The 26,910-nt window shown below is 35.6% G+C and overlaps 1 protein-coding gene and 1 pseudogene across 23 annotated transcripts in view; one reads left to right on the top strand and one right to left on the bottom strand.

The window, feature by feature from the left end:
• NRXN1 (neurexin 1) overlaps nucleotides 1–26,910 on the top strand; it is a 1,421,526-nt gene that overhangs the window by 367,104 nt on the left and 1,027,512 nt on the right. The gene's annotated exons all lie outside the window — the stretch shown is intronic.
• LOC141501734 (ubiquitin-related modifier 1 pseudogene) lies at nucleotides 10,329–10,688 on the bottom strand (annotated as a pseudogene).

Below are 26,910 nucleotides of genomic sequence, written 5' to 3'. Positions count from 1 at the left end.
TTTCTCCTGTTTTCCTTCACCCTTTACTTTGTTTTTGTTCTGTTCTGTGTTTTGTTTTGTTTTTTACAAACTACCTTGTGGATTGTTTCTGACAGAGAAGTTTATCCTGCATTTGCGTTTACAAGAAAGTGGAATATTTGCTAAGAATAAACTCTCCAGTGAAATCAGATCTAGCCCCTAGGGTACCATGTGAGTGAATTAGAAAGACAGTTCCCGTTTCATTGCTGGAGATTCAGAGAATAAATGTGATAGCAGCATTAGGTACCCATCTGTGATGCTATAAGTTTGCTAGGCACAATATCATTCAAAGGAAAAGCAACTTCAAAGGTCAGACCTCCTGATATTTATCACCTCAACCTGATTCAAAATTGGAGAGACTAAAGTGAGGTCTTGCCCTAAGAATCAAAAGCTGCATCTGGAGAAGGATGTCTTCCTCATTCCTCATAAGTAGTCATAGAATCTTCACCAGAAAACATCCAGTAATTGAGAAACCACTCCCTCCCAAGCAACCCATCCAAAACCTAGGTTCTGTTTCCCAAAATTTTCAATGATATATAAAAGGACCTTGTTAAAAAAATTGATGGACTTCTTCCAGTGCTTTCACCTGTCTGCTTCTTAGGTAACTCAGGGATTAGGTGGAGGATGGTGGGCAGGGAAGAGAAAATAAAAATCCTTAGAAGAAAAAGGCAGTTTTCAAGTGCAAATCAACTGTAGAGTCCTTCCTCTTAGACACTGCCTCTTATATTCTAGAATGAATGGGAAATACCACTTCCATTCTTTCTGCAGGACCAATTATGGTTAGCCCAAATCCTAAATTTCTATTGTATTTTGCTCTACAGGAGCTTCATATGCCAGTAGATTGGTAATATAGATTGACAATATCTTAAATAGATACCTACAGGATATCTTTAACCTATAGATTCTGCTACCAGCTCAAAATCAACCCATCAAAATGGAGTTTACTAGGGAATCACTATTTGTTTGTGGCACTAATAGACTCCCCTTTGTCTGCTTCACTTCCCTCCTGTAACTGGATCCAGGTAATTTTTTTCTCCAAAGCATATTGCATGGCAGAAACCCTCCTCCCACGCCATTCACTCTCTTCCCACTTCTAATAACTTGGGGACACGCCTTCATTAGCATTTACCTTTAATATTACAATAATACCCAAACTGGTCTTCCTGCCAGACAGAAAACAGGAAGAGATTCACATTGGCTGGTTAGTGCCCTGTTGAATTCATACCCTGTTTGCTCTCAACAGTCAATTGAAAATCTGCCCCTTTCTCACAATTTTTTTCCTCGTAGTACTTTAACCAGAAAGATAGATTGTCTGCTTAGTTTTCAGTTCACATGGAGACCATGTTAGATAGGCACAGTGTGCACACTCACAAAGACTGAACTGATTGACCAATCTCCTGTCATTTTTTTTTCTCTAATTCACTAATACCAACCAAATTTCTCTAATTCACTAATACCTACCAAATAAAGGTCAGACTCCTTAGTCTGACTTTCAAGTCTCTCCATAATTTAGCACAACTCTCTTTTTCCAATATTATTACATTCTGTGACCCTCAAGACTTACTGAATCTCTGTATATGCCCAAGCTTATCCATTGATATGTATTTCTTAGCTCTTGCAGCTCCCTAGGGCTGGAATGCACCCATCAACCCCCTCTTTGCTAAAATCCTACCTAACTCCTAAAGTCAATGTATATATATCTCCTCCTACATGAAGTTTTCCCTGATCTTTTCATTCAAAATTGACTTTTTCCTTTTCAGACTTCATATATTACTTATGATTATCATATGTTAAATGTATTTATGTGGGGCAGAGACTGTTTCTATTTTTGGGCAGTATATGTTCAGCACTTTCTGTGAAACTTGGAACACAGTAGACACACAAAAATGCTTGGGAATCAATGGAATGTACTATATTTCATTAACTCTATAAAATTTGGAGGATATTTGGTCAAAATCTTGTACCCTGCCCCACCCCAGTATGTAAAATAGTGTACTATGCAAAGTAAGTACTTAATAAATGTTGAATTTAAATAGCTTACAAGGACCCCATTCCATACCCATTCTGTTTATGGAGCTCCATTCTTATCATTTATTTAGCTCCTGAGACCCTGATTAATTTATGAAGGGTATAATGGCATTTGCTCATTAAATATGGCTTGACATTGTCCCCTAGATCTTCTCCCTACAGAATATCACTAATCCCTAAAAAAAAAACACCCTAACCTAAGCATCCTCCATCTTGTGCCTTTCCTGGAAGCTTGGTCTTTTAGCCTAATGTCTGAGAATTCTCACTAGCCAGGTGGTCAGAATAATGCACCCCTGCTCTTCTTTAATAAAGAAAAAAACTTTCTTCCTGGATTCACCGTGATTGCCTTCCTTGAAAGAAATTTCTAAGGACCATATCCTATAGAAGATTGCTCTCTCTTTCTTATTTTTTTAAATGCTTCTCTCTGAAATCACTGAGGTTGAGTGCTTTGTTATAGTTTATTAGATTTATTATTTAACTATTTGCATAGATATAAAGAACCAAATCATTCAAAATGTCTTTCTTTTACCAAGAGGAAAACACTCCTCTGTCACTAGAATTGTAAACCTTCAAATTTATTTTGTGATCCCTAGAAAATCATTTATTCAATATATTGATAATTTCTATAAATCTATTCTGTGGGTAGGTAATACTTCACTCTTGTAACTCAAAATCTTCCTGTTTCCAAGGTCTTAAAATGCTGTAAGCCTACCATTTTCCTACCATTTTCCTATTTGTATAGCCCAATATCCCCATCACCCCTCATTAACTGATAATTATTTTCTTGATCACAAGTATAGTGAACACTGCCGAAATACTAAACAAGTATCTAGCCATTCATAATACACACATTTTAAAAATTGGTTTTGGGATCCTTAATTAAAACTGTACAATGCCTCTTTAGTGAAAATCCATTCTTTTTTATGTTGTTTAACCTCATTAGAACTTAGTATAAGGGAAAGGAGGAGATAAAGGTGATAGGGGGGTACCTCACCTTTTGGCAACATTAATACACTTCCCTTTCCCCAAACGAGTCTGAAAAGAAACAAAGAATACTCTTTTTAATTTTTCTCTTTCATCCTCCTCAATGTTCCCCTTCTAACCCTAGCTTTCAGCATGATTAATGAATGAATGGAAAGAAGAGGAAGAGAACCAACAATGTAGCTTTTTCTTTCAAGTTAAGCCACCTTGACTTAGAAGAAAGTCACTAGTACTTACTCAAATCAAATATCCTCTCTGGATAGAGGAAGAAATAATTTGCTGAGCAATTCATGGTTTTTTGTTTCTACTATTCAGGAAAGCTCTTCTGAGTTTTGCTTATTCCCTACCTTCCCAACCCCTCCCCCTCAAAAAATCGAAAAGAAACAAAATTTGCTCTGAAAAAATGAAATACATATGTGTGTTCATGTATCTTGCATGCAAATTTCAAATGACTGAATATTGAGGGAAGATATTGTCCAGGAATTATCTACCAAAATAGGGTAGGTAAGGACATATATCATTTTTTGTGGAGAGACATTTTCAGTATTATCTGGTATCATGTGAAGATCTAATTCTAAAGACTAAATATTGATTGGGCATCTACTTTGTACAAAGCCTTATGTTTGATACTGAAGATATAAAGAAAAAAATATGGTCCTTGACTTCAAAGTCTAAATATTATACTTGGGAAGTAGAGTACAGGTAATGATTATACAAACATCATATATTCATACATATATAATATGTATTTCTGTATATGTATATATACATAAATTTTACAATAATTTTATAGAAATAGTTATATATGTTTATACACACATATATAAACATGTATGTGTATATATATATATATGTATATATATATATATATATATATATATATATGAATGAGAATGAAAGTTTCAAAGGACCAAAACAATTATCATAGAAGGTAGAACTTGAAGCAAACTTTGGAGGGAGATAGAGGCTCAAAGAGACAAGAAATGAAGATGGAGGGGGAGTATTTCGAGCACAGGGAATGCCTGTGCAAATTCGCTAAGATAAGGGAAGAAATGATAAGTTCAGAGGACAACCCATAAACTAGTTTGGATTATAAAGTATAGGAAAGGCAGTTTATTTAATAAACCTGCAAAGGGAAACTAAAGCCCAATTGTAAAATAATTTAAATGCCAAGAGGGAGGCACTTATATTTTATTCCAGAGGCAATGGGGAACATTAAAAATCTCTTGAGCAGGGAAAAATGGCATGGTGAGATTGGCGCTTTAGAAGGATTATTTGGATGGCTATGTGGAAGATAGATTGATAAGGAAACAGGCTAGAAGCAGAGAGTCCTAAAGAGAGGATGTTAAAATAGCCCAGGTGAGAGATGATAAGGGTTTGAATCTTGGCTGTGAGAGTGACATAAGAGGGGAAGGAAATAAGTGTTGTGAAATATATATTAAAAAATATCTTTGCAACTGACTGGATATAAAGGATAAGGAAAGGAATCAGCCAAGGATGACCCAAGGATTATGACCCTGGGTAACTGGGGAAATGGTGGTACTATCATTAGAATCAGGGAAATCAAGAAAATTGCTGAGTATGAGAGAAGACACTAAGTTCAGTTTTTGTATATACTGAGACTGGGTTATGTACCAGACATCTGATTGGTCATGTTCAACAGACAATTTGATGGCAATGAGGGCCATAATTAGTATTAGATATGTATATAAAAGAATGATTAGTATTAGTATTAGATATATAAATATATGACTCTTGTATTTAGATGATATTTAAATTGATGGTAGCTGAGGGGATCATTGAAAGTACAGAAAAGAGAAGAGGGTCCTGAGGAAAAAATCATGGGAGGTGGGTGATGATCTAACTAAGAACTGATTGGACATGTGGGAAGGAAAAATAGAATATAAAGGATCATGGAATAATAATGTCAGATAAGAAGAGTCAAGACATATGTGAACTAAGAAAAGGCCATTAAATTTAGTAATGATGACCATTTAGGAAATAATTTCACTTGGCAGTGAAGGCTGAGGCCAGATTGCAAGGGGATGAGAAAAGGGGAAGAGCAATGTAAGAGAAAAGAGTAGAGAGAGAACTTGTGAAGAAAATGTGGGGAAAATGAGAAAAGACATAATATATTAGTTTGAGAAGATGATGTGCTCAAGAGTAAAGTTATTTTGGTAGGATAGCTTTTAAATGGTGGTGAAGATATAGGTAACTTTTTGTGATCCAAAAATGAACCAATAAATACAGAGAAATGGAAGTTTATAGAAAGCAAAAGGATGTGCAAAAGAACAAGTTCCTGAAAGAGATGGGAAGGAATAAGATTGAAGACACAAAGGTTAGCCTTGGATAAATTCAAGCCTTTGAACATTTTTAACTATTTAATGATCCTTTTGATTAAACGAACACTGCATTGTTTTTCCAGAAATGCTGAAAATTTAACACTCAGCTCTCATGAAGTAGTTCAAGCAGACATTAGCAAATACACCCTTGAGTACATCTTGTGAGTAGAATAAGAAATATCTGAGAAAAATCATTATGTATTCAATTTAGGAGATGGGGAGTAATATTGCCTAAGCAAACAGGAGTGATAAATGGAAATGACTCAGCTTTAGACTTCCTCTCTATTCCAAAAATCTCTTGATGGATATACCAAATGCTTTTTCTGAGGGAGAACCTTTGGATGAGACAAAAGGATATGAAAAGTTCTGAGAGGAAAAGGGGAAGTGAAATTTTGTTGGAATCTAATACAAATGAAGTGTCCTCTTGTTTGTTATGTCAAAACTGTGCTGGGTGGGAAACAGTAGGGTACATAGTCCAATAGTTGTTGTTAACTTTTTTTATTGCACTGTATAGGAGAACTTTTTACTAGTTCACAGGATGAAATATCACCATAAATGCTAGAGTTACAAGAGGAAAAGTGAGAAACTGTGGAGAAGTTTCATCCTCTGGGATTGTGTACTGTTTCTATTCTTTCCCATAAATAGAGGGAAAAAACAGAATTGGTTCCCATGGTAGACGTTTCTCCAAAAAGACATTTTGATTACCAAGGAAGTATTCAAGTACCTAGTTCTGTGGAGGATTTTTTTAAAGCATAAAATAGTTTCTTTTATCAAAGACTTACCATCTAATTAAACATGATGTAGATACTATGATATGCTTGAGTATTTTGTATTTTGGGAATAAAATCAAGACATAGATTTTGTCTCAGTGGGAATTCAGTGCTAAAATGTTTTGATCAAAATTAAAGAATGTGTGGGCACAAGAGAAACCAATGAGGACAAGAGGAGTTGATGAAGACCTCATAGAAAAGCTTGTACTTAAGCTTGATTTTTAAGGTTGGCTTGTGTTTGATTTGAAGGGTTAGAGTGGAATAGAGGAGAAAAAGTGTTTTTGTTGTTATTGAGTTGTGTTTGATTCTTCGTGGAGCTCACATTCTATACTTTCTATGGTGTTTTCTTAGCAAAGATACTGGAGTGGCTTGCCATGTTCTTCTCTTTGGATTAAGGCAGAGAATAAGTGACTTGCCCAGGGACACACAATTAGTAAATGTCTGAGTCAGAATTTGAACTTGGATCTTTCTTATTACAGCATTCTATCCATTGAGCCTCTTTAGGAGTAAGGAGAGAAAGTAGAAGGGAACAATTAAGCAAAGGTCCAAAGTTAGAGAAGCATTGTGCTGTTTGTCTCCCTCATTCCCCTAAAGCAATGCTTTCTGTGAATTTTTTCCAGTGCTGGGTTCTCTAGATTCTGTCAATGGTTTTGAAAGGATGTATTGTAAGCAGCCTAATAACTCAGCCAGGGGACAGATCCATTTCCTCGGCTCACTGTGGAATGCCCCGAACAAACTCAGGACCTCTGAAGAATAATGAATCTAGCAAGTGACACGTTTGTGTAGTGAAGGATCAGACTCTTGTGTGGTAAGACTTTTTAAATGACCTATGGGCAGTCATCACTAAACAGAGTTTCTTGGAGCGTAAACCAAGCATGTGATCTACTTATGTTAGAGCTACAAGTCCTCTTGAGGCAGCATTCTGGAGCATAATGATTACGGATGCCTACCCTACTACCTTCCCCCCACATACACACTGCTAAAGATGTATGGTGAGGCTCAGTTGCCTCTCCTGTCACCCTCTCACCATAAATTTCTCCCACTCCTTACCCCCCAAAACGTATACCAGCAGAAAAAAATGTTGATATTTCTAATAAACAGTATAATAACTTTTTTCAGTCCTCATGGGGTGGGAGGAGTAGGTTTCCTGCTTGTTGATGTTTGTCCTTCATTCATGAAGAAGGCCATGACATTGGGGAGGTAATGTCAAGACATCCATGTGAATTGGATTTGAGTGAAGGGGTCTGTGCTAAATTACCAGTCTCACTTTCTCCTCCAGAGCCATCTGGGTCCAGTGGCCAGATATGAATCAGGATTGACTGGAGATGGTCCTGGATGTGAGGCAATCAGGGTTAGGTGATTTGCCCAAGGTCTCACAACTAGTAAGTGTCTGAGGTCACATTTGAACTCAGGTCCTCCTGACTTCAGGACTAATCCTCTGCCATATAGCTTCCCCTTGTTGGATTTATTTACTTTTTGTGGAATAGACCCAAAGTGATCTGGGAAAACTAAAGTCTAATGTTCTGTCATTATGCAAAGTGCCCAAGTCTTTTTTTCCCCCAACTCTCAAACATCCTGTAATGTGTAGGTGAAATATCACCACTAAAATGCTTGATGTTTTTAGTTCTTGTTAAGAGAATTCAGTGTAGTGTGGATTATTGACAATCATTCTGGCAAAGGACAAATCCCAGGAAGACTGACTGCCTCTGGAGTAAAACAAACTTTTCAGGCTAACATTATAATCCTAGAACAGTTGGGAAATTTAATTTACTTTGGTAAGCTTAGTGATGTCTTCCTGTTCACACCAAGAATGGATCAGAATGTCATTAGAGGAGGTTATGACATGTTAAACAAAGAGAGAACACTATGTTAATTAAATGCCAGAAAGTGGCAAATATGTTGGTCAACCCAAAGGTCATAACCAGGGACTCAAGATCTGCCACCTAAAAAGGATACTTTTATTAATCTGCAGCCCTAATTCTAAGTTCACCTCTATAAGAAATTATATTTATATATATATGTGTATATATATATATATATATATATATATATATATATATATATATATACATTTGAGTTTACTGAACTCTTACCAAAATGTTTGAAATGAAGAGGAAGAAGTCACAGTGATAACAGATATTGATCATATTGAGTCCTTTGTTGCTGATTCAGGTGCAAATTGCTTTCCTTCGATCCCTTGTCAATTTAAAGAAAAGAAAAGAAAAACTGAATTCTATGGAATAGAAATTATAAAAGAACCCTTTTTTGACATTCCTCAGCCATTTAATGAAGAAATTTGGCTGCTTAATTGAGTCAGAATTGGTAGGAAGCAAAAATGAGACAATCATAATTGCAATGTGGAACCAATTGGTCTACTGGCTGCTAGTTAATGATTTCCTATGAGACCTGAGAATAATTCCTTCAATAAGTCACTCAAGGTTATGTTACCCAAGTCCAGACACCATCTAGTTTATCAAGACTAATCATTTGACTTTAAAACTCTATTCCAGACACATTAATTGAATATTACCTTTCTACCCTCCCCCCTAGACTTCTTTTCCACCATAAGTATAATTTTTAAAAGTGTTATATATTTTATTTTTCCAATTACATGGAAAGATAGTTTCCAACATTAATCTTTTTATAAGGTTTTGAGTTCCACCTCCTTCCTTTCCTTCCCTCTTCCCCATGATAGCTAGTAATCTGATATAGGTTATAACATGTGCAATCATGTTTAGCATATTTCCTTATTAGTAATGCTGTGAAAGAAGAATCAGAACTAAAGGGAAAATCCATGAGAGAAAAAAAATAAAACAAGTTTTAAAAACTGAAAATAGTATGCTTCTGTCTGCATTCAGATTAACAGCTTTTCTCTGGATGTGTATGGCATTTTCCATCCAAATCTTTGATTTCCAAACCTCTGAGAGAAGCTAAGTTCATCCTGGCTGATCATCACATATGTGTATGATGTTCTCCTGGTTCTTCTCACTCCATTCAGGATCAGTTCATGCAAGTCTTTCCAGACTTTTCTGAAGTCCACCAGCTCATGATTTCCTCATAAGTACACTTTTTTTTAAAGAAAAAAACAACAGGCATGAAAGTCTTTATTTGCCCAATGCCGGCTGTTACAGGCACCACCATGTTGACTTCCAGATGGGTCTGCATGCTGTGGGGAAAGAAGCTGGAAGGTCCCAAATATGTCATAAAGCAGTTTCTTGGGCCTTAGTTTTTGGGTAACTCTTAAGTTCATGATGGTAAAATCCTAGGCATTGGAGAGGAAACTGAGGCACAGTGAAGAGGTCTATAACCCTCCCTAGTGAGACACAAAGCCCAGGTGTCTTCAGACAGTATATGACAGATGACAGCCTTTTTATCTCTGGGGGAGGGGACCCAGGAATCCATCTGGCCTGTATATTGTGGGGCAGGCCTAGGTCAAGGGCTAGGGGAGTCAGAGGCGCAAGACTGGAGCAGTTGGGGGCATCCAGGCAGAAGGAGGAAGAAGAGGCAGCACTGAATAGGGGCCCCCAGCTGAGGCTCAGTAATGACATTGGAAGAGGCAGGTGGTGCTTTGGCTTTTGAGATAAGGAAACTGAGGCAAGGAATCTCAATCTTAGAATTCTAGAATTTGAAAGAGTTCTTAAAGATCATCAAAAAGATAATTTCACAGACAAGCAAACTGAAACCTAGGGTGATGAATGACTTGCCCAAGGTGACACAGTTTAGAGTATTGGAACAGTTCCATAAAAGGCAGGAGGATAGGGATTCAGAGCTCAAAAAGATGACTGCAGAATACTGGGGGCAGAAGAACCACAACCTCCCTTTGAGGCACATCTTATTGGAGGGTGCAATCTATGGCAGGTTTCTTGGCAGAGCTACCCCCACTCCCCATTTTGGGGAAGGAGGTGGTAGTAGCTTCTTCCATTAGTGCACAAGCTGTAAGCAGCACATTTTTAGTACCTGGCCTCATTTCCCTTCCCATAGGGAAAGCTGCTAAGGCTGGAGAGGGAGTGGTAAGGATGTAGCAAGGGGAAGTGTCAAGAGAGCAGGACTATCTGGTTCTTCTGCTCCTGGTTCTTCCCCATGAAGACAAAGTCATGGGGAGGCTTGGTGTCCCACATGCTCTGGCTGTGGGGGAAGGGGGAGGGGTAGAATTTCTGTCTTTTTGTTCCCCCATTTTGGATGTTTTTCTGCCCTGAAGGTCCCTGGGAGCTGCAGGAACTGAAGACAGGGGAGGACAGATGCTCTAACCACCATGTAGTGTGGAGATGAAGAGGATGCTGTCTTGGTCCTGTAATTGGTAGTCCAATTTACCCTGTAGCTCCCAATCAGCATCATTAATTAGTACCAGAATCCCAGGCCATATGCTATCTCCCTGGATGAATAGCTCTGGTGGCTCCTTCAGCAGGTTCTTCCTTATCCAGATGAGAAGGTTTCTGATATCCCAGGGCTCCTCTTGACTGGGTAAAGTGACCTGGTGCTTCTTTCCACCATCAAATAAGAGCTCTGCCCCACTTCCGAACTCCACCTGCACTGACATGGGGGCTGCCATCTTGGGAGAGAAGCCATAAGTACACTTTTGATGATGGTGTTACATGCTCTCCATTTTTTACTCTATTCTAGAAATCATAGTTATCTGAAGTCCCTGAATGAATCAACTATTTCTGCCTCTTCTTTCCCTCTGTATAGGGTCCAACTCAAGACTTCACAATAATCACCTCAAGGAAAACAGTCCTTTCTTTCTTCTAAAATTTTTTTGACAGAAAAAAAGTTAAATATTTTCTTGACTGAAATTCTTACCTCATTGTACATAGACTTAGTGGGAAGACTCCAGTTGAGAGATTCTTATCTAATTTTCAAAAGGGCACCATAGCAAAAACAAAAGAATTAATAGTTTCAGAATTTCCTTTCCCTGGCCATTCATAGATCCATTCATGAATTCTTAGTTGCCCCAAATTGTATTAGATAAGAATTCTTTTCTCACTTACGTATTCCTTCCTCTTGTTCCTGACACCAAGACTGAATTCTCTGACTCTCATATTGATAAATACTAAAGTAAATGGTAAGAATGATTACAGAAGCCAAGTCTATAAGAACCAAACTTTAATTATATGAATTTATGACTTCTTCATATCCTCCCCATCACGTCCAAGCATATATTTGTCCTTTCATAAACTCCATATATAATGTGATATAATAGTGTCAATGTGCTGTCTTCTATCTCCTTCTCTTGAACTGTTAAGATCACTGATAGAATATCCAAGCTATCCCCCTACTATCCCTCAATCTCAGTAAATGGCAACTCCATCAGTTTTATTATTCATATATTCCCTTCATACCCCAGGAGTCTACTGTTTTACTACTCCTTCCATTACTTTAAAGCAATCCATTTAACATATCCTCTTGCCAAATGAGAAATACCCTAAAATGCCAAAATTCATTGATAAAAAGTGCAAAATCCTAATATTATGCTTATTATTTCATACTTTCCATAAGGGTATTATGATACCATGTAATACTTCTTGAAATACCTATAATTTTCCAACAAGGTGTTTCTCCCCCCACTTTTCACAGTGGAAATTGTCTGATCAAGAGCACATCCTCAAAATTTTCCCATTACCAAGGTCACCAATATCTGCAAAGAAACAGAACTATATCTTCAAAGCTAATTCCCAAAGTCTAGAAAGTTCAAATGTTTCTCTCAATGCCCTTTAAGGGATGGAGCAGAGGATAGAACACTGGCCCTGGGGTCAGGACTACCTGAGTTCAAATCCAGCCTCAGACACTTAATAATTACCTAGCTGTGTGACCCCACTGCCTTGCAAAAAAAAAAAAAAAAAACAAACCAAAAAACTTAAATAAAAAAGAGTAACTTCAAGTGCAAACCCTTGGCAGGAGTTATAGTAAAAGAAAATAGCTAATCATACTTGCTGGCCATTACGATATTATTAAGTCTCCACAGGTTATCCAGCTAAATGTATGCTTTACCTCTACTAAGGTTGGGGAAAAAAAAGAAGGAAAAATGGTGATAGTTGATGAACTTGTTTCTTTTGGGGCAGTCAAAATATTATATGATGTACATTTGCATCTGGGAGGGATCTCAAAGGACATCCAGTCCAATTCTCTCATTGACTTAATAAGGAAACTAAAGTGAAGAGAGAGTGATTTTTTTTCTCATAATTTCATTTACCCAGTTACTACACATATTTTTCAAACATTTGGATGAATAAACCACAACTTGAAACTCTTTTGGTCACCACTGGACTATATGTATTCTCTCCTTTGTATTAGCAAATGAACTTCTTAAAGGTAGAATCTAGATAACTTTTTCATTTGTATTTCCAGAGTTTAATATGGCATCTAGCAAAATGATACATACTAAATATGTTTTAATTCATTTATTTCACAAGTTTGTATAGGTAGCAAAGTGGAAGAACTGGGACCCAAGCCTAGGTTCTCTAAATTCAAATTCATTTTTCTTCCCATTAAACCACACTGATCCTTTATTCTAACAGACAAGACAAATAATAAAAAATGACTTTTAGCAAGAGGAAAAAAAAAGAAAATGGAACAGGACAAAATTCAATAATTCTTGCCAAGGGAAAAAAATTTAATAAAGGTGGGAGAAAAATGTAGAAGGAGCCTAATTAGTTTTGAAATGTAAACTAATTCCACGTGACCTTGGAATGAGAAAGAAGACAGTGGTGGTTCAATGCCTAAAAGGGAGTTATTTTAGATTAATTAAAAAATGCTCTGGAATGGGAGTTAGCAAATGTGCATCTTAGTCATGGAACTTCCATTCCCTAGCTATGTGATCTTGGACAAATCACTTAAATTACTTAGGCCTAGTTTTCTCGGCTATAAATTGAAAGTATTGGATAAAATAAATTCTCGGAGGCTTTCAGTTAAAATATTCTAGCATTAGAATGACCTTTCTTACTATTTCCATATGGTGATGGTTCCATAATGTTCAAAATTTCCAAGATGGTACAAGATTAAAGCATAAAAAAGGTTGAGCAAGATTTAGCTTCATGAATAAGAAATGAATTATTAGTTATTCCAGGAAGTAAGAGATTATCAGAATATATTTCTAAATTCATATTTACAAGTCTCAGATATGGAAGGGAAGCTCATCTAGTCTAATTTACCACCTGAAGAATTCCCTTGATAATGGGTCATTCATTTCTTGATGGAAGTTCTCTGAATAAGGAACAACTCCCTACCTACAAAGGGAGTCCATTCCTTTTTCAGATATTCTTAAATGTCAAATCAAATCAAACCAGGCATTATCATTATTAAATACAAGTGCTTATTTTATTTCAGTTATGGTGCTTAAGTCCTGGGGATACAAAGAAAAGAAAAAAAAAACTCCTGGTTTTTAAGGATGCAAATAACTATATAAATGAGATAAAAAGATTGTGTCTCATCCATGTGGAGTAATCTGATATCATCTCAGAGATGATTCCATTTGAGATAATCTTAAAGGGAAAGTACCAAAATGAAGTAGGGTAGAACAAATCATTTTGTAAATGCAAACAATGAAACTATTAGAAGAGACTTGAAGGAAACCAGGTAAGAAAAGAAATGGAGATGTGCAAGAAACAGAAGGAAGGCTAGTGTTCCTGAATCGCTAAATAGGTAGAGGAGAGTAAGGAAGGCAAGAAAGGAAGGATGGGGCCAGTTATAACAGGTGTTGAAAGATAAAACAGGATTTTGTATTTATTTTAGAGGTCCTTTTTATGGTTGAATGGAACTAGATGGATAATATGGTCAAACCTGGACTTAAGGAAAATCAATTTGATAGCTATGTAAAAGATATATTGGAGTGGAGAGACTGAAATTAGAGATCATGTGGTGTACTGTGGGGTGTATTGGCTTTGAAATAATGAAGACCCAGGCATTAAGATATTTACCAGCTCTGTGACCTAGAGCAAGTTCCTTAACTTCCCTGGGTGTTAGTTTCCTTTTCTCTACAATAAACTGATGAGACTCCATGATCTCTTAGGTCTCTTACAACTTCGAATCTATTATATTATAAAATAAATAGCTCTTTTAAGTTATTATTTTATTTACAAATAAAATGAAAATACCTTTAGAGTAATTGAAATGTGTTATGGAAAGCTATGTTAAGGAAAGTCACTTAATCCCTTCATATTTTAGGCAACTAGTCCTTTCAAGTCAATAATCTCAGTGAAACTTCCCAACCAATATTACCCTAGGTAAGCCCTTAATCATTTACTTGTATGATTCTGGGCAAGATAGTGTTTACCTTAGTTTCCTCATCTATAAAATGAGCTGGAGAAAGAAATGACAAACCACTTCCAGTATCTTTGTCAAGAAAACCCCAAATGAGGGGCGGCTAGGTGGCGTAGTGGATAAAGCACCGGCCTTGGAGTCAGGAGTACCTGGGTGCAAATCCGGTCTCAGACATTTAATAATTACCTAGCTGTGTGGCCTTGGGCAAGCCACTTAACCCCATTTGCCTTGCAAAAAATAAATAAATAAGAAAACCCCAAATGGGTCCCGAAGAGTCGAACATGACTGAAATGACTGAACAAGAATAGCAACAATGTCACTAGTATTAGACATTTCTCTTTCTCTTTACTTAGGCAATTAGGGTTAAGTGACTTGCCAAGGGTAAGTCAAGTGTCTGAGGTCAAATTTGAACTCAGTCTCTTGACTCTAGTGCTGATGCTCTAACCACTATGTCACCTAGCTTCCCCTTGACATTTTTCTTTTTTAAATTAGAAAAGGAAAAATGAGGATACAGAATATTTTTTCTTTTGTTTTTTTAGATTTTTGCAAGGCAAATGGGGTTAAGTGGCTTGCCCAAGGCCACACAGCTAGGTAATTATTAAGTGTCTGAGACCGGATTTGAACCCAGGTACTCCTGACTCCAAGGCCGGTGCTTTATCCACTATACCACCTAGCCACCCCCAGGATACAGAATATTTTAAAGTGATTCTTGAATTCCTTGTCCCACCAAAGATAAGTACAATTTTCTGAATGAATTATTTAATCAATAATTAGTGCATTGTCCTAATTTTAAAAACAACAAAACCTATAAAGCTCCTACATCTGAATAATTGGTAGTATAAAAAAGTACCTGGTTCAGGAAATAGTCTGATGGAAAATGCTTTTGAGCTATGGAGTAATAATATTAAAAAAATGAAAATGTCTCAAGTAGATTTTCTGTTGCTCTGCCTCCCATTTGCAATGTGTATTGATAATGTTATAATAAAGGAGGGCAGAGAAGTATTGGCTAATGAAAAAAAATCTTGTCTACCTTTAGATAAAAAAAGAAAATGTTGGAATTCAGATTGTTTTTGATTTGCATCTGCAAAGTGCAAATGACTCCTTTATATAGATGCTTCTTCCATTGAAATGAAAGATTTGTGATACATTTAATGTTGTCATTGATTTCTGTAGTCTTACTTATTACTGGAGGCATCTATTGGCCATTTGGGGTGGGGAGGATCCTGGGATTGCTTATTATAGGCTTCCTGTCTGATTTGTCTGGGCTCTACTAATGGGATGAGAACTCAAGAGGCACCAATCAGCCTGGCAAATTGAGCTCCAAACTGCACTGGAAAGGGGGAGGCATGTGTCAGAATGGCCTAATCTCATTATTTTTGGAACACCTTGGGAGGGAGCAGCTGCAAAAAGAGATTTGGCTGGTGAACTGAGTGAAGAATGTCAGTAGAGAGCTTTCAGATTTAAGACATGCTGCATTGATTTGCCCCCTGATAAGGAGTTGACATGCCCAACTGTGGGTGAAGAAAAGGCAAAAAGGAATAGTATCATCCTGAGAAAAGGGGGGAAAAGAATTAAAAGAAAACAATTTTAAAAACTTAGCTTGTTTTTCTCAAGCTTTAAAAAATATGAAAAAATAATCATAGGTTTTACTGATGGTACTAAATCAAATGATAGATTAGATAGATAGATAGATAGATAGATAGATAGATAGATAGATAAACAAGCATGAAAACACATTAGTGTTTGCTTTTTGGCAAGTTCCAGGAGATAGATGAAGCTTTTAACATTTTTAATTCTTTAGCTACTCTCTGATAGTCACTAGAGATTTCCAGATGTACATTAAACCATCAGGATGTCTGCTAGTTCCCAAGACTCTTTACTTTAAATCAACTGGCATGCAATTTAAGGAAGGTATGGACCAACATAATTGGTTCTCTTAAAGGAATACCTAACACAAAAAATGCCTGGTAAAACTTCAAGAATTGCTTCAGATTTTGCAATGGGACTTGGGAAACATTTCTACCCTGCCCTCCTCCTTCTTTGTTTTGATTTCATAAATTTAGCATTTTAGGAGTGAGAGAGGATTTAAAAATAATCTAATATAATCCCTACCTCCAAGGGGACTGTCCCAAAGAGAAACTAAACAAACAAAACAAAACCAAAAAAAAAAAACCTCACAAATAAACAGCCCCCTCAAACAATAGCCATGTAGGACAGATGTCTTTCTATTTTATTTTTGAAGCTCTGAAATCTGCAATTCCCCCAATTCTCAGAGTATGAATGACAGCATTATGTTTGCTTCCCCTCTACTTTATCAAGAGGCAAGGAAGATTCATGAGATAATTTTAGCAATGCACTTTCACCAGGCAAGGAGAGTGTCAGTCATTTATCCAATAAGCAGTCCTATTATTGCAATCAAAGATAACTTTTGCTTTGCCCTTCCCCAAAAACTAGAAAAGGACTATGTCTTTTAGGTAGAATTTTAACTGTAAGTATAACCGGAAATGAAAGCAAGAAAGTACCTTGCACCTTGGTGTGAGTCTCTAAAAACAAACAAACAAACAAACAAGAAAATTGGTTAGTAGGTGATTCAAGAAACCAACTACTGGGTCTTATGATCCTTGGTAATTAAAAAATCTGCCTCTATTATCCTCACCTCACTTACCCCAATTACTAAAGGAAATCAGGTAGAATTTCCCTTCCTCTCAATACTCCAGGCTATCAAAGACTCAGTCAATCAGTAAATATTTATTAAACCTCAACTTTATGCAAGATTCTATATTAAATGTTGAGGTTCATAGGTCTGAAAGAATCCCTGCCCTTAAATAAATTATTCCAATGAGTTAACAAAATAAACTGTATAATAAAAGTTGTATCCTGGAATATGCTCAATTTCTCTTATTTTGTTCTTGTCAACATTTGGGGTCCAGTTTACAAAATTATGTACAAAAAGAAATGCAAAGTAACTTTGAGATACAGGGCATTGGGAACAAGAAGGATCAATAAAGACTTATAGGTAAAAGACTTATGATATAGAAGATGGATTAATTTGTTCTGTTTACCCAATAGGGTACCACCAGGGGCAAAATGGTGGAAATTGGAGAAATAGATTCAAGTTCAAAGTAGCAGAGGAAAAAACTTCCTAATAAACTATCAAATCAAACTATCAAAAAAGTAGAATGAGCTGTCTCTGAGGTAGTCTGCCTTTAGCCCCAGATACGCAAGGAAAGGTTGGCTAGGAACTTTCTAGGTATGTTTTGGAGGATAGTCTTATTTAGGAATGGATTGGATTAAATCACCTTCAAATTCCCTTCCAAATGTTAAATCTTGTAAATCTCTAATTTTTTTTAATCATTTCAGAGCTCTTCAAAAATATAAGGACTAGTTATCAGAACCATTGGCATTGAAAATCTTCAAATAACAGATGACTTAACACTTGCCAGAATACATAACACATAATATGCACTTGAAAAACATTCCTTGACTTAGCTTGGTTGAATAGTTTTCAGTATTGCAGAAGAAATGCCTTTTTGGATAGTTTAAATTACATATTGAAAAAGATTTTTTCCAATTTTAAAATTATATACATATCGAGCATAACTATTTTAATAATAATAATAAGCTTGATGGTGTAGTGGATAGAGCATTGACCTTGAAGTCAGGAGGATGGGAATTCACATCCATTCTCAAATACTTTATATTTACTGTGTGACCTTGGGTAAGTCACTTAACCTAGATTGCCTCACACTCTGGGCAATCTCCAGTCATCCTGATTCACCTCTGGCCACTGGACCCAAGGAAAACCATCTTTCTTTCCAAGTTTTTTTTTTAAAATCTGCATGATTTTTCTAAAATGAATCCTAATTGTGCCACCATGAATTATAGAATATGGATATATTCTAAATAACTGGCTCCTAATACCTTCTTTTGCACAATCCTCTGTATTATTTACTTTTTAAAGTTTATACAACTTCTATTAACAATCATTTGGCTATTAATCTGTTCTTCCCCATAATGCCCCCAGATAATAACATTTGAAAACCTTGAAAAATAAAAGCCTCAGTATATAGGTTACCATAGGACTATATAACTACATAACATAGTACTACCAAAAAATTCATTAATTATCCAGTCATGTCCAAAAATATATGCTTCTTTCTGCATTTTAAGTTAATGAACTCTCTGTCAGAATATGTCCAGCATGTTTCATTTATCTAATTTTGGGATTCTTTTCATTGCATTCATCAAAATTCTGAATATTTCAAAATTATTATATTCTCTATGTAGTATATATATATATATATATGTATATATATATATATAGTTGTACAAATTGTCTTTCTAGTTCAGTCTATTTTGCTCTGTATAATTTCACAAAAATTTTCCAGATTCCTCTGAAACTTACATTTCATTTTTTATGACACAAAAATATTTTATTTTGTTTATAATCCACATTTCAATTAAATACCTCCCAAAAAAGATACTCTTTCTTGATGGAAGACACTCCCTTCCTTTTGACCTGCCATGAAAAGATCTGGTGTATACACACACACACACACACACACACACACATATGAGTTTGCATATATATGCATATGTATGTATATATTTGCATGTATATGTAAATGAATAGATGAATATGTATATATGTAATATACAGATCTTTCGCTCTTTTTCATTTCTTTGGAGTATTGATCTAGTGATAAAAGACTCCAAGGTTATACAGAATTTGATGTTTTCTGGGCATAGTTCAAAATTGCTTTCAGAATACCTGGACCAACTTCACAGTTCTATCCAGAGTTCATCATTCTAGTTGTTTTACTGAAGCCCCTCTACAATTTGTCGTTATTTTCTTTTGCCACTTTTGTTACTCTGAGCATTAAAGTATTTAAATTTTTTTGCATTCTTTTCAAAATGATTTCACATATTGATCTTATTTGATTTTCACCACAACTGCTCTAGATGCAGGATTGTGTGGAGGCATTGACTTCAGTTTGAATGAAACTAAAGAAGATTCATAAACAGTCTTGTGGGTGGGAATACATTTTTTTTTAGTTTTTTTGCAAGGCAGTGTGGTTAAATGACTTGCCCAAGGTCACACAGCTAGGCAATTATTTTGTGTCTGAGACTGGAATTGAACTCACATCCTCCTGACTACAGGGCCAGTGCTCTATCCACCATGCCACCTAGCTGCCCCTTGGTAATGAATTTTTGAAGAATAGTAAATCTCAGAAATCAACTACAAAAGCAAAAAGAGGTTGTCATCTGTTTTGATGAAGGGAGTATACAATCCAACAAAATCACAATTACTTTAAATATTGGAAAAGGAAAGACATATTTAAAAACATACCTTCTGCCTCTTAATTGATAGGTAATAAACGAGATAGAGAATGAAATAAGCATTATCAGACACAGACCAATGTGATGGAATTTTTCCTTTGCTACACATTTATTACAAGAGACTTTAATAAAAGTGTTATTTTTAATTGTACAAAAGAAAACAAGAAACTACAAAATGACACATATTTATAAGTTGGTTTTGATAAGAACCAAAATTTACATAACAGTTACAATTTCTTATACAAGTCTTTTTTGTTCTTTTTCCTGTATGTTGAAATGTTTTTGTTGAGAATTATGTTTACACTTTTTTTAAAATGTAGACAATTGAGACTCAGAGAGGTAGTAACTTTTTCAAAATTACAATGCTTAATCTGTGATTGATGAAATAAATATCTTGGACTTTTCTGCCTCCCAAGAACAATGCTCTAATTATTACTGCACATGGTACATATAATGAATAGTAGTTGCTGGGAAATTTCCTATTACAAATGTTATAGCTTGCAAACTAGTTCACTGGAAGGACTCCATAGTTAAAGCAATAAGATGGGCAAAACATGCATATAGAACAATGAGAAAAATGAACATATCTCAGGAATATATAAAAGGGACTATGGTTAGGGAAACAAGTGAGAGATCTTTCTAGAGAATGAAGCAGAAGCAAGGGACAAAAAGGAAACATGCATTTTTAAAAGAACCTATTGTATTCCAGCTATTCTGAAAAGTACTTTCCAAATATAATTTCATTTGGTGGTCACAACAATCCTAGGAGGTAGATGTTAGTATTATATCCATCTTAAATTTGAGGAAACTGAGAACACTATAGAGTGACTTTCCTGAAGTCACACAGCTAAAAAATATCTGAAACTGGATTTGAACCTAGGTCTTCCTGACTTCAAACCCAGTATTGCCTATGCTATGATGAGACACAAAGTGTTTTCAAATTAGTTGCACCAGGAGAAGTCACCACTGAAAGTTGTCACTATCAACTGTAAAATAGAAAACTCTACAGACCATGATCTTCATCCACATCATGGTGTGAACCTTCCCAACCAAGAAGAACTCTGATCATTTTCATAATTACTTAGGGGTAAAGACAAATTTCTTCTCAATATCTGTGTTCAACAAATATCTTACTTCTCAGTAGAAAATAAATTTGCATTTCTATATAAAAACAACTTGACATTTTTCAGTAATACTTTTTAATGAGTATTGCTCTGAGCTATAATATAATGAAATTTGCTTAAAAGTAGAACAGGCTGGTGATGCTTGGCAGAACAAAGAGGCATATGGTAAAACAGTTGTGATTTATTGGCAAAGGTTTTCCATTTTTGGAAAGCTAGAGGTTTTCAGTATGCTGGACTGCATCTTAATATTCAGTACTGAAAAGGAACCACAGCAAAAACAGAAGACTTAGATCACTTCAGCCCTGTACATGTGTATGCCTATGAATATATTTGAAAAGCAGTTTCTTCTGAATCTATAGTTGGGAGTCTGAGTTGTTTTTAACGTATGAAATTCAATTCAGCAAACATTTATTACATGAAAATGATATCCAAAGTCTAAGCATTGGAGATAAAAGATGAATCTCTGGCCACAATCTTAATCAATCAACAAACGTTTCTTACACACATACTATATACCAGACACTGTGCTTGATTCAGGAATAAACAGACAAAAATGAAATAGTTTCTGCCATCAATGAATTTATTTTAAATCAAGGGAGATGACATATACCTAAATAAATTTGAGAGCAATTATACTAATAAACTTTTGCATACCTTGACAAAAACTGATATGGAAAAGGTGAAGGTGGGGAGAGAATATCAGAAAGGCTTCATCATGCTGTAAATGGTATTTTGGTTCAGCCTTGACCAAAATGTGGCTTTCTGAGAGGCAAATATCAGAATCTCACTTTCAAAATATATATCTAATTGAGGATTCATTTTCAGTTTAGGTTTATTTTGGAGAGAGAAAAGGGAGTTTATTTCTTCACAACACTTTGCATTAATGTATTTAAGTTGCTAAATTTTAGTGTATTTTAAATCTTGGTTTTATGTAGAAAGGCAGTTTCATTTTTAAATAAGTTATGGGTGGGACAAGGCAACTGTGTGTGTGTGTGTGTGTGGTTGATCAAGTATTTACAATTTGTGCAGTCAAGATCCTGAAGTGATATGGCATTTCCTTTTTTCAGCTTACTTTGCAGTTGAGAAAATGGAGTCAGAATGGATTAAGTGACTAGCCCAGGGTCACAAAGCTAGTAAGCGACTGAGGCTAGATTTGAATTCATTAAGAAAAATCTCCTTGACTCCACTCTAAGCACTCTTCCCACTGTACAACTTAACTGCCCCAACCAAAATTAGATAGGAGATCAATATGTCTTCTGAAGTTCACTCCAAATGATGAGCACCAGTTTTTTTTAATGACATTTTCTTTTCTTCCCTCTTCAAGTGGTCCATTTGATTTTGTTTTGTTTTGTTTTGTTTTTAGTTTTATTAAAGTCAATGGGGTTAAGCGACTTGCTCAAGGTCACACAGCTAGGTAATTGTTAAGTGTCTGAGGCTAGATCTGAACCTAAGTCCTCCTGATTCCAGGGCTGGTGCTCTATCCACTGCACCATCTGGCTATCACCTACATTTGATTTTTATTCTTCTAGTAATATGTCAGAAATCTGAAATGAAGCACAATGCTTTTTCTATCTATTTTCCTTGTATGGCATATTAATATTCTTTACTGGGCCATTTCCCACCCTGTAATATGTCATTCTTTTATTTCTCAATTAAACATGTACATTAATGTCTCCAGGGATTTCTCCTTCAACATCATAAATTTATTGAAATGTAGAAAATGGAAAAATAATGAGTTGCTAAATGGTTTGCTTATTGTCTCACTAATTTAGTTCTATGATTTATCCAATACACATCATATCCAGTCAGAAACTAAGTAAATTTCATGTCCCTTTTAACTTGCCCCTGCCACTCACAATCAGGACTACATAGGGTACTGTGTAATAAATGTCTTCCTGTCTCTCAAGTTTCTTCTTCTCCAACCTCTGCCCCAAAACCTCATAAAGGTTTTTAAGGGTTTCTGAAAATATGTATTTGCTTGTAACAGCATTTTTTAGCCTATTCATTACCCTCCTTGACCCCTTTTTGACCAAACAATTATTACAGAGAAATGAGAAGACATGGGGATGGCTAAAATAATCATGATAATCATAATTCTAATAATAATTATTCTAATGATGATAATCACACTAAATCTTATAAAATTGATGTGTAAATTAGTGACAGAATCCCTAATGGTTTGCTGCCAGGTGGTAAACCAAAAATCAAGATAGGAATCAGATTCTGGTTAGTCAGTTGGTTCTTTGTAGTCTGCTAAGAAGTGGATGCCGTCATTTTCCTGTCTCCTTTTGTTTGGCATTAGCTACAGTGGTGAGAGAGTGCAACAAGCTTGTCAAAGCCCCGATGGATGAATGCATCTCATTTGGTGTTGCTGTGATTCTATTCCATTCAGTATTCTCCACACGTCTGTCTGCCTCCCTTTGGCTGCCTCCTCCTTTCTCCCCCTTTCCATTAATATATCTACTTGGTCATCTGTATTATAATGTTTCTACTTGTTTTCTGTTTTCCCCTAGCTTAACCATCTTGAAAGTCCTAATATAACTTTCCATTCTTAGGATCATGTTACAAGGGAGAGAAAGAAAGAATTTTTAAACATTCTACCCCCAAATTAAAATGAGGGTAAGAAGCATTAGACTGGTCAGAATGAGATTAAATTAACAATCATCTTTAAATAATGCAGCTTCAAGGATACTTTTATTTTTCCTCTGAAGGAGCTGAGTAAATAAACCATGTCAGTTATAATGGGATTCAGCTGAAGAATAATACAATGAAGAACATGCCAAGTAAAGATGGTCTTTAAATTAGAATTAAATGCATCTAATTAACAACTATTACATTGCCTAATTCAGGGCAGTTTTTAAGTAACATGCAGCCATTTGCTTCACATGTTTCAACTGAATTGCAAAGTGATTGGAAATCACTAAATAATCATCAATGCTTCTTATCTTCAAAACAGTTCAAGTATCCCTGCAATCCCTGGGCTCATAGAGCCCTGGATACTGGAATAGAATAAAATGGATGCCTTGGAAAACCATGATATTTGTTCAGATTTGTAGAGATGTTTTGTTTAATAAGCCTTTAGTTGAGCATACATAATGGGGAGAAATCTGCTCTAAAATTTAAATTAATGAAAGCTTTCTGAAGTGGGTTCCAAATAGAAAATTTCAGCTTCCTTTCTGAGCATGGGTAAGGATGGGGAATTCTGATCAGTCAGACAGTATAGATTGCTTCATGATTCATCTCTAGAAATCAACCATTTGAAATTCTATAGTTAGTATTGGGTGCTTTCCAGTAAGATTTTATGAATATCCACTTGGTATTTGGCAGAAATGCAATGTTAGTTGTCCAGACATCATTTTTCTAAATAGGCACATGTTTATACATTAAATAATCACAGCACAGAATCAATTAAAGGTTTATTTCCATTGGCAAAGCTTTGTATTCCATGTTGTGTATTTACAACTTATGGATGGTAGGTATTGTGAGCTGAGGTAGGAGAGGGAAGGATTATTGTAGCATTTATGAGGAGACAGAACAAGAGGCTGTCTATTGAGACCTTATTGCTCTTTAGCCCATAGTTAACATATTTAATGTTTATTTACTTGACTGTCTTCATGGGATATGGGAGCAAATGAGAACCACAAGCCCGGCCGGATGGGGCCATATTTTAAAGTCAGAGAATGAACTGGTACAAATGATCCACTTCCCAGGGCAAACTTCTGCACTACAGGGTTAGTTTGCTAAGGGGTTTGGACCACAGAAGCAATCCATTCCAAAAGGAGAGGAAAGAGTCACTAAATTAAGTGTTGCTTGAGGATCATAAAGCTCCCCGAATTCTATCTCAAATAGCATCTATCTTGCATAATACCTAACAATAGATAGGCAACTAATAGTGTTTATTAAATTCAGTTTGATGTCTACCTGGAAGCTCTATACCTGCTGAGTTCATCTCATTATTCCCTGAACAAATCAGTCTCATTCTCATTTTCACATTTCATAGCTTTCCTAATTTCACCAACTAAATTCTACCAATCTTTCGAGGTCCATCTTAATTTCTTTCTCCTTTAGGAAACTAGAAATCTTTCCCAGATAACTGCTACCAAATTTATATCTTTCATTCCTTACTTACTAAAAGCATTTACTGTTTATATCACATTCTATCTTTTCTTCACAATTATAAAAAATGTCAATCACTATATCATAGGACATCTTTTTTTTAATCCTACAGAGAGTCTCTAGCATTGAGCTATATAGCATACAATTCAATAAACAGTAATGGAACCAAATTTAGGCTAAAAGGCAAACATTATCTGTCCTTCATCCTACTCTAGATACTCAGTTCCTCCTTTCATCCCACTGCAAGTATTCCTGGGAGCTATCTGTACATCCCCTCATTTTAATCACAACTCTAGGGAACCAAGTGAACTGATACTGTTTAAAGTGGAATTTATTCAGAAACTTGGGATTCGTACTTTTCAAAGGCATCAATTGATTCAGAGCACATAACTCTGCAAGAAAGGGTAGTTCACTGGGATCAGATTGGTACTTCTGGGTCTTATAAAATCTGGTTCCTTCTAAGAAACATAACTTCAAAATATAATTTCTTATAAGATTTTTAAATTCCACAGACTTATTTAGTGTCATCCAGAAATAGAACATTTACTAGTTGGATATTTTCAGTATTGTATATTGAAACCAAAGTCTGAAGCATTAGCTGAGGGGACAACTACATCTCCTAGAAATTCAATAGAGTTTGATAAAGATATGGATTCCTGACCCTCCCTTGAGAATGATTGCATATATTTAGCCAATTTCAATGAATTTCCCAATCTTTTCTTTTATTAAAAAAATGTAACATAGTAGTCATCAGCATTTGACTTTTTCATTCTTTTGCTACACAGTTTTGTTCAGTGAAATAACATTCTAGGTATGCCACAAGAGTATTTTTCTCCCTAACTGCTACTTTCTGAAGTATATTAATATAGACATTTTTACCTACAGGGCATTTTCAATTTTCTGATTTGCCAGCTGTACCATTATTTGAATACAGTGTAGCATATGATAAGTGGTTTTGTTTTGCAACCCAAAGTTTAAAAAAGGATTGTTGAGTTCCATACATCTATGCAGGTCTTTGACAGTAGAGAAAAAATACTTGAGTACATTCAAAATGATTCTGGGGAGTTTTTTCCATCTGCCTTCTTAGTCTCAGTTCTTTGCTTAAACCATTCTGTATGGGGAAATATATAGGTCGAAAGTTTTGTGCATTCCCCCCCATCAGAAACCTATCATTGAATTAAATATAGGATTGTTCTTGACATTCCTAAATTGACCTGATTTTCCAAAAACTCTTTAAACAGCCTGCTTAAAGATATGGGCAAGGACAGGAGGAAGATGGGAATTAAACCAGGAAGCCTAGTCATACACCAACTCCTTTATGTCCAACAATTCCTAGTATGCTTCTTCATAATTAATGCTTGCAACAAAATTTCACTAAAATCTATAAACTTCTATATGACTGTTATCCATTAGGCACCTAATATTGCCCTCCACTAATAAAACTCTTCACAGTTTTCAAAGCAGCTGTTTTCTCACATATGATTCCCCCCCTTCTTTGAACTCCACAATAATTCTATTAGGTAGTTTGGGCTCACATGATAGTCTTCATTTTGGATGTAGGGAATCTAAGGCTCAGAGAGATTATAAATCAAACAACTAATTAATGGCAGAATCAGGAGTAGAAACTAAAATCACTCACCTTCCCCATTCAGTCCACTCTCTGCTGAAAGGTCAATTCTGTTTTAACAATTGATCTGAGAGCAATGTAAAAATTGATCTGAGAGCAGCATATAGACATAGGCTCGAATTCACTTTTCAATTGTATCTTAAGTATTTAGGCTTCCTCAATTTTACCAATGCTTATTATAAGAATAGATTGGGCAGAGTATGGCTAAAGCATCAGTAGAATTAAGTTAAAATTACAGCATAGACATATAGGTTAGACATAAGACTAATAACTATAAAGCGGTTGGCTTTCAAGGAATTCAGTAAACAGAA

The sequence above is a fragment of the Macrotis lagotis genome, chromosome 1, assembly GCF_037893015.1.
Source record: "Macrotis lagotis isolate mMagLag1 chromosome 1, bilby.v1.9.chrom.fasta, whole genome shotgun sequence".
Taxonomy (NCBI): Eukaryota; Metazoa; Chordata; class Mammalia; order Peramelemorphia; family Peramelidae; genus Macrotis; species Macrotis lagotis.
Note: the sequence above shows the minus strand (reverse complement) of the source record. Positions and strands in the feature narration are given on the sequence as shown.